Below are 17,957 nucleotides of genomic sequence, written 5' to 3' on the forward strand. Positions count from 1 at the left end.
GGTGGCGGCTCCCGGGACCGGCCGCGCGGTGAGTCCGAAGCTTTGTGTGGAGCCGGGCTGGGGGAGAAGGGAGGCGGCGGCGCTGAGGGGCCCGGGGCTGAGGGGAGCCGAGGGGCCCGAGAGCAGCAGCGCCTGACGGAGGAAGTGGGGGTTGGGGGGCCGGGGCGGAGCGACGGGAAGGTGTGTAGGGGGGAGGGGGTCGTTGCGTGGGTGGGGGAGGGGGCGTCGAGGGGCGCGAGGTGAAGTTCAAAGCGTGGCCAGGGCCGGTTTAGATTGGGAGTAGGGGTGCCCGCCAGGGGATCAGGATTTGGTCAGGTGGTGGGGACAGGCCAGAGAGTTTCAGAGGCGAGTCTGGTGTGTTGAGGGGACCCTGGCGAAAGGGGCTAGTCAGGGAGTTAGGGGGATTCAGCGCGAAGGGTTAGGAGCCGGACGTGTGCGCGGCCCAGGAGGGGGAGCAAGGTGGCTGGGAGTGTGCAGTAAGTGGGCTGAGGGTGTGTGCCTCTTCCAGTCCTCAGGTCACATTTACCCCTGTCCTTTTCTTCAAGATGGAGGGATCCCTGGGCCTGGCCCTTAACTGCTCTCCTTGTGCCCCCGGTAGGGCTTGTGACCCTGTCCTGTCGAAAAGCCACGCTGCCCTCTTTTCCCTTTATGTGTAATTACGGTTGGATCATCTCGGTGCTTTGCTCAGATTCTCCTTCCTCCCTCTGGGGTTGAGGAGGAGGAGACACATCTGACCAATTAATGTGTTTGTGAAACAGGCAGCAGCAAACAGTCATTTCAGCTTTTAGGAATTAGGCTCACACAGGGTGGAGAGATCAGAGCCCTTCCGGGGGAATCTTTCTGAACAAATCACAGATGATTAAATTCTCGAAGATACAGCTTCCTACCTCAATGAGAGTGGGAAAGATGGGGGAGAAAGCCTGCCTGTTTCCAGCCATGTGTCCAGAGCGCCAGGGGTGGAGGAGAGTCCCCAAGCCCCCACAGGCCTCTCTCTCTTCTCTGTCCTAGGCTTTGCTCTGCAGCCTTGAGTTAATTTCACCCCTGCTGCTTTGTCTTGGGGGAGGGAGTGCTGGTTTAGAATTGTGAGGAGATGACTGTTCTGCTACCACATACAATGGTCGTGTCATTTTATCGGGAGTGCTACCCCAGGGCTGAGAACGGCTGCTGCAGAGATAAACCGGTCCCTCTCACCCGCCTTTTGTGTACACAGTGAAGGTCATAGGTTCAAGTCTTGTCTGAGAGCTTTGGATATGCTCCATCTCCCAGGCTCCTCAGTGCCGTTTTCTTCCTTTACCAGACTGGGGCTTGCTATTGGAGGAGGCCAGACAGAAAGGCTCTTCTTTTTGAGTGAGGAACAATGCAGAGCTCATTGGCACACATTTTTCAGAAGAATAGGGGATGCCAGCCATGTTGTGCCTGCCTCTTTGGCTAGCCTGTACTGAGTTGTGGAGGAATAGTGTCTGGGAGGCTTAACCTCGGTGTTTGTGTCAGATCTTTAAGGAAGACGACTCCAAGGGGAGGTTTCTACTCTTACTTGAACTATCATATTTAATTCTTTTCATAGAGAGGGGACAATCATCCAGTGATTTTTGTTTGTCTGTCTAGGAATACCAAATACCTTTTTAATGGTGACTTCCTGGTCAGTAATAATTGCACAACAAAAAACCACAAGGGCAAGGGCTGTGGGAACAACAACAAAAATATTTTCACTCTGATGAAAGGTGACTTGCTCTTTGTGCAGAAAATCCATATTTGCCTCTGTGTTAGGGAGAAATTTGCCAAAGAGATGAACATGAAAAAAAATCATTGCAGGTTTTGGGGATTACTAATAAGAGAGGGATGAGAACAAGCTAGAAGGAACCCCAATAATGGTATGTATCTCACAGACATGGCCAAGTAGAATTTAGGTACTCTTAAAACCAAAAATACTGTTGCCATCGAGTGGATTCTGACTTACAACGACCCTATAGGACAGAGTAGAACTGCTCCATAGGGTTTCCAAGGCTATAAATCTTTACAGAAGCAGACTGCCACCTCTTTCTCCCATGGAGCAGCTGGTGGGTTGAAACCGCCAACCTTTTGGTTAGCAGCCGACTGCTTTAACCAGCTCCTTTAGGTACTGTTAGCCCGGGAAAAAATTATTTGGGGCTAAAAAAGAGATTTCCATTTAGGACAATAAAGAAAACTTTTCTTTAAAAAGAGATTAGAAATAACTCATTGTGAGAGGGGAATTGTACCCGGTACACTGTATACAATAGCCAACCATTTCCCATAGGGTATTGTTGAATAGGTACTTTAGCCTTTGGTTTTGGTAAAGGTCTTTTTAAGGCAGATCTTTCTATGTTGCCTCCTACATCCCTCAGTGAGTGTCTTAAAATGATGGCTTGGCACTTAGGTGTTGAGCTTTGATAGGAGGGATCAGGTTGTTATGACCTTTATATTTCTTGATGACAGAACTGTCTGAAGGCCTTAGTGGATGCGGTTTCCTACTATGTGTCCTAGGTCTCTGAGTGAAGCCTCAGCTAAACGAGTCCAAAGCTTTTTGCTGTTGGAGTTGGCATTCGTTTCTGAATCCTGTCGGATGACAGTGAAGGCAGAAGCCTCAGGTTAAATTTGCCCTGATTAGATTTAGTGGTTTCAGAGCTGGGCCCCTTGCCACGAGGAATCTTACGTGAGTGAGTCTTCTGATTGTGACCATCTTTCAGAGAGCACTTTAGATTTTTTTTCCCAGCTTCTTGGTAGAAAATTTTTCCTTGTGAGAGATCTAGATAGCTGGACAGATTAGTGCTTGTTTTGTGTGAGAATATGGAAGCATAATTTTGGCTCCTGGTAGTAATTATGCTGCAGTTAGCATATAGCAACTAAATGACTGGAACAGGATAATTTGTTGAGGTGGTTTACTGACTGCTCTGTCAAGTAGAGGTGCCACTCCTTATTTATTGGACTCAGAATACTACTGCCTGGCCTCAGCCCTGGAGACTAAGAAGTAAGGAATGATATGTGTTCTCCGGAAGTTCCCATTCTGCTCCCCTGCCATGCACCATATCACCTTCTCCTGCCACTTTCTCCTGCTCTAAAGGTAGCTAAGCAATTGTTATTTCCCTTGTGGAAAACTGGTCATGGCTAGAAATACAGCCAGGCAGATGGGGCCACTTTGAGATAAGGCAGCAGCCTTATGTTATGTGGCAAATTGTCTTTTCAGCGGCTTAATCCTCCCTTCTACTTGATTTTTAAAAATCAGTTACCTTTAAAAAAAAAACCAACAACAACAAAAAACCAGCAACAAACCTCATTAAATACACAATCACATAGTGTACTAAATATGTCTTCTTGATATTCCTCAGATTAAAGTTGGCTGTGACGGGCAAAATGAAGATAGGTGATGCTGATTAGCAGGTTCTGGGCCCTCCGAGTGTCAGTGGAGGACTCTTTTCGCTCGGGAACAGGTAATTCACCAGAGCACCTGCCTGGCTGGGCATGTGGAGTTGGCAGCAGCTGTGCAGCTGAAGAGGGATTATTGAGCAGGTGGTTAAAGAATCACACGCCACAGTGACGAGAGAATGCTTGGTCTTCGGTGTTTTAGATTCAGTTCATACGTGTGAAATTGCACTTTGTTTCACATTTCTTAATGCATGATACTGGTTTGTTGGTGAGATGATAATGGAATAGAGAAAAGAAATTCTTCTTTCTCTGTTTTTCTTTTAGATTACTGTGTAGTATGCCCTAGAGATGATCCTTGAAGGCCTTATTGTATTTCTGTGAGTTCTGGCTTTATGCCCTATGAATGGGAAGGAAATAGTGGCAGTTCGTTGTTTCTGGTACTTGTTTATTAGAGGGAAATGGGAAGGAGAAAATTCTTTGCTTTCAGGGTAGTCAAAAAGATTCAGCCCACTGGGAGACTACCCAGCAGGCTTTATGCAAAGGATGTAATTGACTTTTTGTGTTAGGTCTACCTGACATGCCTTACCTAAGAAATCTGCATACATTTTTATTTTATGAATGTAGTTCTCCACATGAAGTTTGTGTCTCTTCATTTGTTTCTCTCATTCCATTTTTAGTTTCTCACAGCACCTATATAACTTTTCCCTGGTATTGAGATAAACATCACTTGTTAGAACCAGATCATCACAAAAGGGGCCAAATGATGTTAAGAAACTGTCTCTACTAAATATTTATCTTAAAAACAAGTGTAGCATTTCCTATAACTTGGAGGAAGACTTTCTATTTTGGGATTTTCTGCAAGTTCCCAGATTTTTCTTGTAAATTATCATCATCATCATCTTCTGTTAATATGATTTTATTTTTCTTTCACGTGTTTATGCCACTATAATAGCATTACCAGAGAGTTTACATTTTACTTTCTGGCTTGTTTAGTGTCTCCCAGTCGTTTGCTGTATCAGGCTGACAGGCTAGGAGCTCCTTCTATTGAAACACACAAACACACTGTAGTTGAATTCATAGGGCAATAATTAACAGTTGATTGAAGGGAAATGAGTGGCATTAACTGTTTTGAAGTTCAGAAATCTCTTTTCCCTCAGCCCAAGTGGAGTAAAGGCTCTGACCTGCTTGTCAGAGAGACAGGATATTTAGGGGAAAGAGAGGCAAACTCCTTGACTCTGAGGTCTGGGCCCATGGACCGCCCCATAGGCAGGGCTGTTTGCAAGAATCTGCTTAAACCTAGTTTGTAATCTCGCTTGAAGTGGAAGCCTTTTGATAACAGGTACTTGTTTAGTATTTACTTCTGGGAAAGAATATAAACTTCTTGATTTCCCCACGTGAAGCCCTCACAGGTTTTTTTTTTTTTTTTTTTAGCTATTCAAAAACCATATTTTTTCCTAGCATTCTCAGTAGTTTGCTTCCTCATGCTTTTCTCTGCTCCCCAGCTCCCATCCTACTTCTCGGCTCTGAAGACTTCTCCAGCAGCTTGGAAACACTCTAATTACTGTAGCTATTACAGTCACAACCCAGATCCTCCACCTCCTTCCTTTTTGCCCCTTTCTATTTTCCTTTCCCTCCTCTTGCTCTAGCAGCAGGAGCTGAACTGCAGTCTGATGAGCACAGTCAGATCTATGAATGAGCTTTGTATCTTGTCAAGGCAGAACTCTAGATCCAACAGGGCTGATTTTCCATGGTTCTCTTGCTGTTTGTTCTTGGATCAGAGTCCCAGAAATAAGAGATGGCAAATACCTATTAGGTCATATCTAGTCCATCACTCCGGGGCAAACCTAGGATCTTTCTCTTGTCTCTGTGAGAATATCTTCCTTCTTTTTGTTACAGGTGAGAGCTTTCTGATGCCAGACAAGCTCTGGAACTGCCTTCTTTTTATTTTGCTCTCTGGTCATTAGTGTCTGGCCAGCTTTGCTCTCTTGAATTTTTATTCTGACTCCATTTTCAAAATTACTTGCTCCCAGCAATATCTCAACCTCTTCAACTTTAGTCCTTTCTTCTTGATTGTTGGCACCACATTTATGAATTCCTTTTATGCAGCCTGTGCCAGAAGTCATCACTTTTTGAACCTTTGCCACATGGTCATTGTGGCATCATCTTAAGAAGGTGCATTTGATGGAAGTACAAGACACACATCCTAGCAGGTGGTAATTAATAAAATGACACGGACAGTATGTGTGAGGTTGTGCCCGTAAGAAGCCCCTGTACTGTATGAAGAAATGCTGCCTTCTGTTTGATTTGGGGTGCTTTCTGTTCTAACCCTTTGTTCTCTTTATGTGGATGAATTTTATTTTTGTATGGCTTACTTACAGTTAAGATACTGTCTGATCTAATAGTGTTGTGTATTTTCTTTGTTAGTGTAGCTTTTCAAAGCAGAGGAAAAGCATAGAACTGGGAGTCATAAAACCCAGGTTATGATCACTGCTCTGCCTCCAGTTGGCTGTGTGACCTCATGCAAGTCACTCCACTCCTGACTTTTCTCATCTGTAGAATGAGTACATTAGACAAGATGATCTCTAAGTTCTGTTTACGTGTAGAATTTCACGATACTAAGATTGTGATGAAGAGCGAAGACCGAGACTAAAGTGATCGACATATGAGCAGTCTTTTAGTACTGTGTCAAAAATATAATCAGTACTCAGAGGGCTAATGAGGGCAGCCTCAGTTCCCGGGGAGCGTGACTCTCACTCCTCTTTGGTATGTTTGTAGAGCTTATGCTGTGTTTTTTACTATTTACTAGACCATCTTTTGGAGTGTCTTGTTCCTTCATTCTGCAGGTTCACCAGCTTGCCAAACATATCATATTTTTTCTAGTCTGCTCAAGACATAGGATTGGGAATCAGAAAGCTGTAGGAAAGGAACCTTGCAGCTTATGAGAAGGAAGTCATACTTGGAAAGATTTGCTAAGTGTTAATAAGACATAACTTTCTGCATTCAGTCAGCAATCTAAGATCTTTAAATCCCTTATCTGAAATCTTTGAGCTAAATAAATGGGACTGATAGTGGATTCTTTTGTTGGGCTGGACATTTTTCCATTTTTGACCAGAGTGGAAACCCTGCTTTGAATTGACTTCTTGGGATTGAATATGAGTTGCCCACCGTGTCTTGTTTGAAATATAAAATTATATTATTTTTAATGCTGGAAATGTTAAATCAGTGACATTTGGTGAAGTATGACCAACAGGGAGGTCCCTGAAATACCGTCTGAAAGGGACTGAGAGATTGGAAGCTGATGGGTAACTGTAGGAACTTCGAGAGTAATGTTAGGACGTCTTTGCTTTCAAGCAGTTTAAGGGAATAAAATTGTATAACCAAGTGGTTAAGTCCCCAAGATAGGATTTTTATCAGCATTTCCCAGTTAAGTTGTGGATTTGGGACTCTAATGGCAGCTATTTATTGACCATTAAGAGAATGATGGTCTTTTGGCCATCCTTCCTTTATTGTTTTTTTTCCCTGTTAATATAGCAAAATTACGTGTTTAATCTACCTTTGAATGTTGGAGGTAACATTCACTGTTTTTAAATTTGTGCTTAAAACATCCATCATTCTATAATAGAAGAAATTGGTGGATGGAACTATTGTTTGTTGTGGACTCACAAAAAGTCCTGGGAGTGCTTTGCTTTATTCCAGCCATCTGTAGCACATTACTAATTTTCAGATAACCTAAAGGTTATTTTGGGAAGTGCTTCACTTGAATGTGGGATTTTAGAAAGATTTATATTAGAAATATAAGTCGTTTGAGTAGATAGGTTAAAAAAAAAAAAAGTGTCAACTCAGGCATCAGGAATTGGATTGGAAAGTTGGCCAAGATTAGGTTGCCTCAACCCTTGAAAATCAGGCTGCACCTTGAAATCCAGATCCTGACAGGCCACATTGCATGCTGATACCACAGTACATGCTGATATGCCGTTGCATGCTGATACTACATTGCATGCCAGTACCTGTAGTTTGTTAGGCTGTAGTTCAGTATTTGTAGAGGAAGGAAGTTGTGTCTCCGTTACTGTGTACAAAGTACAGCCTGTGGGCTTTTGGCATGTTACTGGCAACAGTCGTATGTGGAGCACTTTGGGTATGGTTGGGATGAACTTTAGTTCATGTGAGCAGAAGTGGCTGTCCAAGAATTTACCTTGTAAACTTTGGATACTTACAGTCTATTTGGGAAACAATTAACCAATGAATGTATGATTATGAACTGAAATCCTCGGAAAGAAAATAGCGTGGTTCTAGAAGAGTATGTAACAAAAGAACTCAGCATAGACTTTTTAAAACACAGTTCTGATCATGTCACTTCTTGCTGAAAAACCTTTAATGGCTCCTTATTGCCCTACAAAATAAAGTCCATACTTCTTAGCTTAGGCCAGCATTGAAGATCCGCTATGACCTGACCAAACCTGGCCTTCCTCAGCTTTATTTTGTATTATTTCCCACTCCATCCAGATGTTTACAGCCATTCCTCCAACTTACCCTCCATTTTTTTAGTCTCTATACCTTAACTTTTTTCTTTTCTTTTGGAATGCCCTTCCCTGCTCCCAAGGCATTCAACTCCAAATCCTACTCTTCCTTCAGCCTAGCAAAAAATAACACATCCTTCCTGAAGCCTTTCTTAGCCCTCTTCTTCCCACCTCCCTTCTCCAGAATTGATTTCACCTTCCTCTGTACTTCCTTAACTCTTTGTTGGGATCTCTGCTATAGCACTTTATCACACATTGTCTGTGATGGTAATTATTTGTGAATATATACTTTCTTCCTCCCTCATTCTAAGCTCCATAAGAGACCAATGTCACCTCTGTCCCATAGCACCTAGCCCAATGCTTTGACTATAACTTTATGCATAATTAATGCTTGCTGAATTGAATTAGAATTTGATTCTTGAAAAAAATAAATTTCTTGTGATTTTCTTCAGGCCTCCTTTTATGCTAAGATAACTTTCATTCAACTCATTTTATCCAAAATTAAATAAACTAGGAACAAAGCCAACTATGAAAGCATTGAAAAATGTTCAGATTCAGGGACAAGCCTTTGTTGCCTTTGCTGCCTGTAGCAGTACTGTGACTCCATACATCCTAGCTGATGGGAAACTTGGAGGAGGGGGTGCGGTGCTGGGGTGTGGAGGAGAGGTAGGTCAGTCACAGGAACCAAACTGGTTCTGGTGGTGGAGTATAGGCATTGTTGAGCCCTCTGGGTGTTACTGACCTCTGGAGGGTCTTTTTAGTTTTTATTTACCTCTTTCATAAATATTTATTGGATTCCTACTATAGGCCAGGCCCTATTCTAGCTGTTTAAGATCTATTAATGAACAAAACAGACCCACCAAAAAAAACCCTCCCCTCATGGATCTTTCAGCAGAAGGAGATAGAAATAAACATAATAAATAAGGTAATTATGTTGTATTCAGAGGATGATAAATGCTGTGGGGGAGAAACAGAGTAAAGTAAGGGAGATGGGAGGTGTGGAGGGAGGATAGGTGGGGAAGGTGGGAAGGTTGCAGTTTTAAATAAGATAGTTAGAGTAGGCATCTTTGAAAAATGTGGTGTCTGTGTTACTGAGTTACTGGATTGTTAGGAGCTTCCCTGAGGCTGCTGGATGCTGTTGGCCCAGCAGAGGAAGAGGCAGTGTCTGCAGTTGTTCCAAAGAGTCCAGCTGACAGTGAGGGGAAATAGCTACTCGTGTATGTTCTCGTCTCCTGGCTGCTCCTCTGGCTGGCATTCCTGGAAGTTAATCAGGGTGAAAATTGCAGTCAGTCATGTCTGGGAAACACCAGGGTGGAACTGGAGGCCTTCTAATCAGTTCTCTGAGGGCTGAGATTTTCCCTTCTGCTGACTGGGCCTTGGGTGCCTGGAGTTAATGATTGAGTTAGGCCTCTGAGTTTTCTCCTTCCTCAAAGGGAGAAGCCCAGTATCATACCCTTTCTCTTTCTAGTGAGGCCTCAGCAATTTTTTATGGGGTAGCCTTTTTTTTTTTTTTTTAATTGTACTTCAGGTAAAGGCTTACAGAACAAATAGTTACTCATGAAACAGTAGTACACATATTGTTTTATGACATTGGTCAGCAACCCCACAACATGTCAACCCTCTAACTTCTCAACCTTTTTTTTTGGTGAAAATACACATAGCCAAAGATACACCATTTCAAAAATTTCTACATGCACAGTTCAGTGACATTGACTACGCTCTTCCAATTGTGCTCTTATTCTCACTTAAGATGAAGGCTTACAGAACAAAATAGTTTCTCATTTAACAATTACTACAAATGATTGCCCTGTAAAAATGGTTAACAATCTCACAACACATCAACAATATCCTTACCCAAACTTGGGTTCCCTATCACCAGCTTCCTTGTCCCCTTCTGCCTTCTGGCCCTTGTCACTGGTCTCCTGTACCTCGTTAGTCTCATTTGGTTTTACGGGGCTGTCCACTCCCAGGCTGAACGGTGAACCTCGGAGATAACTTCACCACTGAGCTAAAAGGGTGTCTGGGGGCCATACTCTCGGGGTTTCTCCAGTCTCCTTTAGGCCAGTAAATCTGGTCTTTTTTTTGTGAGTTAGAATTATGTTCTACATCCTTTTCCAGCTCTGTCCAGAACCCTCTGTTGTGATCCTGGTCAGAGCAGTCAGTGGTGGTAGCCCTGGGCACCATCTAGTTCTAGTCTAGTGGAGGCCTTGGTAGCTGTGGACAATTAGTCCTTCAGGCTAATCTTTTCCTTATATCTTGTTCTCTTCATTTTCCCCTGCTCCCGAAGGGATGAGACCAGTGGAGTATATTAGATGGCCTCTCAGAGGCTTTTAAGGTCCCAGACACTACTCACCAAGGTAGAATGTAGAACATTGTCTTTATAAGCTGTGTTATACCAATTGAGCTAGATGTTCCCCGAGAGACCATGGTCCCCACAGCCCTCCGCCCAGCAATTCAGTCCCTCAGGGAGTTTGGATGTGTCTATGGGGCTTCCGTGACCTTTCCTTGTACAAGTTGTGCTAGTTTCCCCTGTATTGTGTACTGTCTCACCCTTCACCTGGGGTAGCCTTTTAAAAATAAGCTTTCAAGGAGTGTGCACTGTGCTCTAAGCTTAAAACGTTGAATTTTCAGGTTTGTTTGTGTTACTTTAACTTCCTCTCAGCATACAGCTATGGTTTTAATTTAGCAGCCTGAAGATGAAGCTGTCTTATGATCTCTAAATGTTTTCTTGTTTGGCATACGTGTTGTAAATTTTCTTGTAATTTCCTTGCTTACCCTTCCTTAGCCCTTCTACTTCTTCACTGTTTTTCCTGTTGCTTCTTCCCTTTTTTTCCTTACATGAAGCTGATTTAAAAAAAAAAAAAAAACAACCCCTTGCCATTGAGTCAATTCCAACTCATAGTGACCCTATAGGACAGAGTAGAACTGGCCCATAGGACAGAGTAGAACTGGCCCATAGGGTTTCCAAGGAGCAGTGGGTAGATTCGAACTGCTGACCTTTTGGTTAGCAGCCAGACTCTTAACCACTGTGCCACCACGGCTACATGAAACTGACAGGGAACAGAAATACCTTAGGCCAGACTGCTGTTTTGGTAATTGGTTGGAAGCTAACAAATATCTTATTTCTGTCCTTGGGATATGTAGGGTGCAGCTTGTGAACATCAAGGTCTCAGCCTCTATATACTATTTGAGGTAGCTGGGGTGCAAGGTGTATTGGGACCTGTACACTTTATTTTAGTTATTTGTACCACTAGCTCATGCAGTTGCAGTGTACAAGGAGACATAGTGCCATTCTGTGGAAATGTGGTCTTTGATAGGTAATTTTAGAGTAAAAATTCTTAGTGAGTATACCAGTTGTCAACAAGTCAATTCCAACTCATGACAACTCCATGTGTATCCGAGTAGAATTGTGCTCCATAGAATTTTCAATGGCTGAGTTTTCAGATGTAGATCACCAGGTTCTTCTGAGGCACCTCTGGGTGGACATAAAACCTTCAGCCGTTTGGGTAGCAGTTGAGCCTGTTAACCATTTGTACCACCCAGGGACTGAAAGCTTTTAATGATTTCCAGCAAAGTCAGAACCACGCTAAGAAAAACCTGTTACTTTTAGGCAGCTAGAATTCCAGTGGTGGGTGGGCTCCTAGGCAGATTTTACTTTGCTTTCTCTCTGAGGATTATATCAAAATTGTAGCCATATATTCTCACTGCATATGCTTAAGTGGTGCAATAACATAATGCTGATACTATGAACTTGAAGCCAGCAGCTGCTAATTCAACTGTAGTTGTTTTTTTCTTTGGTGGTTGAAAGGATCTCAGTGTAACTGACCAAACTGTATTGCTTTTATTCGTAAAAGTGCTTTAACATAGCTTAGTTTGGTAGTGAAAGCTGTTTCCTTAGTAGTAATGTTTCTGTGGTTTGTATTTGTAGACCCTTCCAATCTAGCAGAGCCAGAAATCCAGGCACTGTGGATTTCAGACGAGTTCATACCACTGTCTGACAGTGACATTGCAAGGCAGTGTCTGGCAGTATTCTTCTCTTAGGGAACTTTTTCATCAGAAGGAAATTCAGTTTTAACAAGGTCACATTTGGGTAGGTGACATAACAATGAAGTGACATTTTCTTACAACGGTTAGGTATATTATACCTGATTGTGTTATCTTAAGCATTAGATTTATTTAAAAGTGCTATGGACATAAACAATACTAGTGATGTTTCTGCCATTCTTATATAATTTTCTTTCTCCTTCTTTCTTGATAGGCAAAATAATGGTATAATGATCTAATTCACATCTCAGATACTTGATGGAAGGGGACTAACCATTGAGATCTGGTACTGCGAGGCTACACACTTCATAGGAATGATAGCAGCAGCAAGGGATTACATTGTTTATAAGGAATAACATAAACAGTAGTGATATAAAATCTTTTTTCCTGTAACAAAGGATCTGTTACCAACGAGTCGATTCCAACTGATAGCAATTCTATAGGACAGAGTAGAACTGCCCCATAGAGTTTCCAAAGAGCAGCTGGTGGATTTGAACTGCCGACCATTTGGTTAACAGCTGAGCTCTTAACCACTGTGATCAGGGCCCCATAACAAAAGAAGGGATATGGTATTTTGAAGGGTTGAAATCCTGTCTTAAATAAAAATGTCACAGTCCTAATCAAAATAATGTGACTAAACTGGAAACAGTAAAGGAAATTGGAGAAGCCGCAAATTAGGCCAGATAGTAATAATGAGGGTCGTATTTATTTATGCACAGGTTGGTTACATACTTCATTGAGAGCAAATACGAAGATGTGGTTTCAATTAAGACAAATAACTCCCTACAACTGGCAATTTTAGAACCTATAAGGAAAAAAAAATAACCTGGATTTTACCTTGAGGAGCAAACAAGAATTGATAGTTTTCTGTTTAAGTCAACCACTATTAAATAGTAATCACACCATGATTAAGTTCAGTGTTCTTAAGGGAGAGGAAAAACAAAGTCTATCATGTGGTAATTTGGTTTTAGGAAATCAATCTGTGATCAAGTATGTACATTAGGAAAAATAGAAAGATTTCAAAAAGTAAATGACCCACTGAGGTTTAAAGATTTAAAAAACCATCATATTAGCAGTCCATGTTAAATTGAGCAAGGGATCAAAACAACCATACAAAAAATGGTTATTTGGCTTAGTCTTGGAGACTGTGGAGAGGAGAAAGTCATCCTTTAAAAAGTTAGAAACCTTTATAGTCAAGACCAAAGAAGCCCACAAAGTGATGATGGTTGGGTTCAACCTGGAAATTAAGTGGAAGGAAAAAAATGAATTTGATAAGTCTCTTTGCACCACTGATGGTAAGGATTTTTTGAGTTTATTAGAAGACATGTTAAAAATGGAAAGGCAGCTAGAGAAGTGATAAGACTACACGATCATGGTATGGAAAGAGCCTTTCAAGGATGAAAACAGGAGAATTTCCGCTTTTTTTTTTCTCTAAACAGATTAAAGTTTTTTGATCAAATGATGGTAGTTTAGTTTACATAAGGATAAGTCACATGTAACGAATCATTGACAATTGTATGTGGACAGAGTTGTTACTGGCGGACATTGTTGAGTTTGAAAAGACTTTCTTTTGGTAAGGTGATGCCAAAAGCTGTTTGAAAACCTTTTCAGTCACGGAGTTGGAGTAAAATGTAATGTTGTGCATTAGCAAACTGGCTTTCTCACTAAACACTTCTATAGATCCACAATCCCTTATCTGCAGTTCTAAAACCCAAAAAGCTCCCAAAACTGAAAGTTTTTGTAAGATAGGCACAAGCTTGACTTCAACACATAAGAGGCTATTTATAGTCTTCTTTTGTTGTGTTTCGAGTGAATATCCATTTTGCTGTAGAAATATTAATGAATTTGAGTTCAGGGTGCTGTTGCGGTTTCCACTGAGAGAGTATTACACTATATATGATATATTAATTATCCCACCTTTTAAACAGATGAAATAACCGAGGCTCAAGTAGTGCAGAAACTTGCTTGAGGTAGTTATACATCGGGTAGAGTTAAGAGTAGAATTGAGTCTTTCTGCCTCCTCACTTTTTTTTTCCCCCATTGCACTGTACTGCTTCCTTGTGACATTACCTCCAAAGACCATCTTGATAAGTTCTTCTCGGTGGAAAAGTTTAAGCCATGAAACTCACCTTATTTGATGTTTTTAAAAAAATGTTTTGCAGAAGTGAAATATCCAGGTTTTCCCATGACATTAATCTCTTCCAGTAGTTAGGGCCTGTCTTAGCTGCCTAGGGCTGCAGTAACAAAATACCACAAAGTGGGTGGCTTTGAAGAACAGAAAGTTATTTTCTCACAGTTCTGGAGGCTGCAAGTCCAAATTCAAGGCCTTGGCCGGGAATATGCTCTCTGTCAGCTCTAGGAGAAGATCCTTCATTGTTTCTTTCAACTTCTGGAAGCCCCAGTTATTTCTGGGCATAGCTTGGCTTTTAGTTGTATCCTCACATGATGACTTTCCCCCAGTGTGTGACTCTTTCCATTCTTCTTGTTTACAACAGCCACTCAGAGGCAATCAGGACCCTCCCTCCTCTGGTGTTCATTATATTAACTGTGGATGTTTGCAAAGGAATCCGTATTTCCCCAAACAAGGTCACGTTCACCAGTGCAGGGATTAGGACTTCAACATATCTTTTTAGGGTACACAGTTTAATCCATAACAGGTCCCAAAATTGTTGAGAGTATACTTCGGGGCCATACTACTGTGAGTGCGACGAAAAGTGGAAGATAGGCTTCTGTGTGGACAGGTATTGTATTTAAAGAGGCAGAAAGTCCAAACCACTTTCTTAAGATGATTAACTTCTAGCTAACAATTGTAGTCCCCAAAGGAAGCTGGGAATCTTGGTAAGCTATTCCTAGAAAAATTAGGTCAGTGTGCTGACAGGAAAATGTTGGGCATCATTAGGAAAAGAATCAGAACTAAATAAAGGTAAAAATAAACTTCCCCTTATATAAAATCAAGGTTTGTTTATATTTGTGATAATGTGTATTTTGTTGATCCCCAAGAAATACATATCAGAGCTGGTGACTAATGAGCGAAAGGCTTTAATGAAGATATGTCAAAAAAAAAAAAAAAGCTTCAACTTCAAAAAACTGAGGGAATATTATCAAATTGCAAAATGACAATAAGAATATATACACTTCTTCACCAGTTCTTAGAATCCTCTGCTGGATAGAGAGCTCCCTTCAAGTTGGAAGTGAATTTAGCTTAATTATTGGGTTACCGTTATGAATAGCAAACAAAATGTTTTAACTGTAGAGTCAAAAACCCTATTTCTGTCGAGTCTGTCCTGACTCATCGCTACCCTATAGGACAGAGTAGAACTGCCCTATAGGGTTTCCAAGGCTGTAATCATTAACGGAAGCCGATTGCCACATCGTTCTCCTGTGGAGTGATGGGTGAGTTCAAACCACGCACCTTTCAGTTAGGAGCTGAGTATTTAACCACTGCACCACCAGTGCCCCTCCTTTTAACCATAGAGGTGATAGAAATAAAAAAAATAATAAGGTCAAGAAGTATTTCTGTGTTTTTTAAAATAAACGTGCAGAGTCTTGCAATTGTAGAAGTAGAGAGATCCCTTGAACACTTTACTCATTTGCCCCAGTGGTAATATCTTACAAAACCATAGTACATTATCATAACCAAATACTGACATTGATACGATTCACCTGTTTTGTTCAGATTTCCCCATTTTTACTTGTGCTCGTTTGTGTGTATATTTCGTTCTGTGCAGTTTTAGCACGTGTAGATTTGTATATCCACCACCATGGTCAAGATACAGACTAGTTTCATCACCACAAGCATCCCTCATGTTGCCTTTTCCTAAGCACACTCACCTCCACAAGAGGAGTTTTGATAAATTATTGGATTGATACATTTTATAATAGCCTATTAAGGGAATCTAGGAATGTTTTGGGGGGTTAATCCTTAACTTTTTAGAAAATAATTATGAAATTTTTTTACCAAAGTAATACATAAACTTTTTTTGTTTTCTCATGAATTTTATATTAAAAGTCAAATGGTACAACAGCTTTTAATGAAAAACAGTAATCCACTGCTTACCCCTTCCTACCAAGTTTCCCTCCCCACAGCAACTACTTTCAACTTTTTAGTCTTTCTCATATTTCTAAATAAAAGGAGTCCCTGGGTGGCTCAAGCAGTTAAGTGTGCCACTGTTAACTGAAAGGTTGATGGTTCGAATCCACCCAGAGCACCTCGGAAGAAAGGTCACAGCCATTGAAAACCGTATAGAGGGCGGTTCTACTCTGAAACACGTGCGTCACCGTGAGTTGGAATCGACTCAACAGCAGCTGGTTTTGGTTTTATTGCCCTCTTCTCCTTATCAAATCCTTATATAGTTATGTACAACTCAGTGATTTTTTACATATATATACAGCCATGTCACCAGCATCCAGATTAAAATACGTAACATATCCAGCATCCCACAAGGTTCCCTCATGCTTTTTCCTAGTTAGTATCCCTCTCCTAGACATAACTACTTCTCTGATTTCTGTCACCTTTGAGTCATAGGTGCGTAAAATGTGACAACCAAGGTGGTTTAAGTCCAATAGAATTTATACATTTAAGTATATACATGGGGGTTCCTGGGAGTTGGTTATGTCTAGAACTCCTGATTTGTGGACTAACCCTATTTTGGGAAGCAACTGAATGGATGATACCTTTGAAGGCTAAGAGAATACTCAAGAGTAGTTAGGCATTTGTTTTCTAACCTTCCTCCTAGTCTCTTAATGAATCTACATCCTTTACCCTGAAGAGAGGAATCCACACTCTTCTAGTAGATTTGAAGACTGGCAGGTGGTTGAAACAGTTTAAAGCTAGTCACAAAGCTGAAGTAAGAATAGAGAAGAAAACCTGCAGGACACTATCATGACTGCCCATTGAGGAAGGCAGTGTTTATTCACTGATTTATCAAAACATTTATTGAGCGTGCACTGTGAACCAAATACTCATGTTCTTTGGATACCATGATGAGTAAAACAGACACAGCTGCTGCCCTCTGGGTACTTGTAGTCTAGTGGATGAAACAAGTGTTAACCAAATAATCACACATGGTGGTATGTACAGGGAATGTCTTCCATGTAAAGACCATGAGGCAATAAAGGGGTGGTGGGGGGCGGAGGCAGAGTGTGGCCATGAGACAAGGCTAGAGAAGTAGACAAGGGTTAAATATCCTTAAGGATGTGCATATGGGTTCCACCATTTTTTTTTTATGGCAGTCAAGTAGTGTGGAAATATATATATATATATAAATCTTTTGATAAGAGAAATTTTCTTTGTGCCCTCCTTAGATTTACCATAAGGCAGTAGCTGTTCTTGTACAGGAGATTTGGAAAGGGAGGTGAGGTCTAGAATATAAAAAGTGAAGGTAATTCCTTGTATTTCCTAAAAAATGACCCTATGTACAACAGAACAAAACACTGCCCGTTCCTGCATCATCCTCACAATCGTTGCTATATTTGAGCCCATCCTTGTAGCCACTGTGTCAGTCCATCTCATTGAGGGTCTTCCTCTCTTTCGCTGACGATCTACCAAGCATGATGTCCTTCTCCAGGGACTGGTTCCTCCTGATAACATGTCTAAACTATGTGAGACAAAGTCTTGCCATCCTCGCTTCTAAGGAGCATTCTGACTGTACTTCTTCCAAGACAGATTTCATTCTCCTGGCAGTCCATGGTATATTCAATTATTATTTGCCAGCACCATAATTCGGAGGCATCAGTTCTTCCTCATTCATTGTCCAGCTTTCGCATGCTTGTGAGGGGATTGAAAATACCATGGCTCGGGTCAGGCGCACATTGGTTCTAAAGGTGACATCTTTGCTTTTCAACACTTTAAAGAGGTCTTTTGCAGCACATTTGCCCAATGCAGTGCACCTTTTGACTTCTTGACTGCTGCTTCCATGGCCATTGATTGTGGATCCAAGTAAAATGAAATCCTTGACAACTTCAATCTTTTCTTCATTTAACATGATGTTGCTTATTGGTCCAGTTGTGAGCATT

General features: G+C 41.4%; 1 protein-coding gene across 2 annotated transcripts in view; it reads left to right on the forward strand.

The window, feature by feature from the left end:
• The window catches only part of ZNF609 (zinc finger protein 609), a 225,707-nt gene continuing 207,750 nt past the window's right edge, over positions 1 to 17,957 (forward strand). The window contains exons 1-2 of one of the 2 annotated variants that reach the window (XM_023729718.1): positions 1 to 28; positions 3,345 to 3,446. The gene's annotated coding sequence lies outside the window, so the exon portion shown is untranslated. Of the gene's footprint in view, positions 29 to 262; positions 3,447 to 17,957 lie in introns of those variants that run through there. The other variant, XM_004374661.2, reaches the window with a different exon arrangement.

This window comes from Trichechus manatus, unplaced genomic scaffold (assembly GCF_000243295.1).
Source record: "Trichechus manatus latirostris isolate Lorelei unplaced genomic scaffold, TriManLat1.0 scaffold00030, whole genome shotgun sequence".
Lineage (NCBI taxonomy): Eukaryota > Metazoa > Chordata > Mammalia > Sirenia > Trichechidae > Trichechus > Trichechus manatus.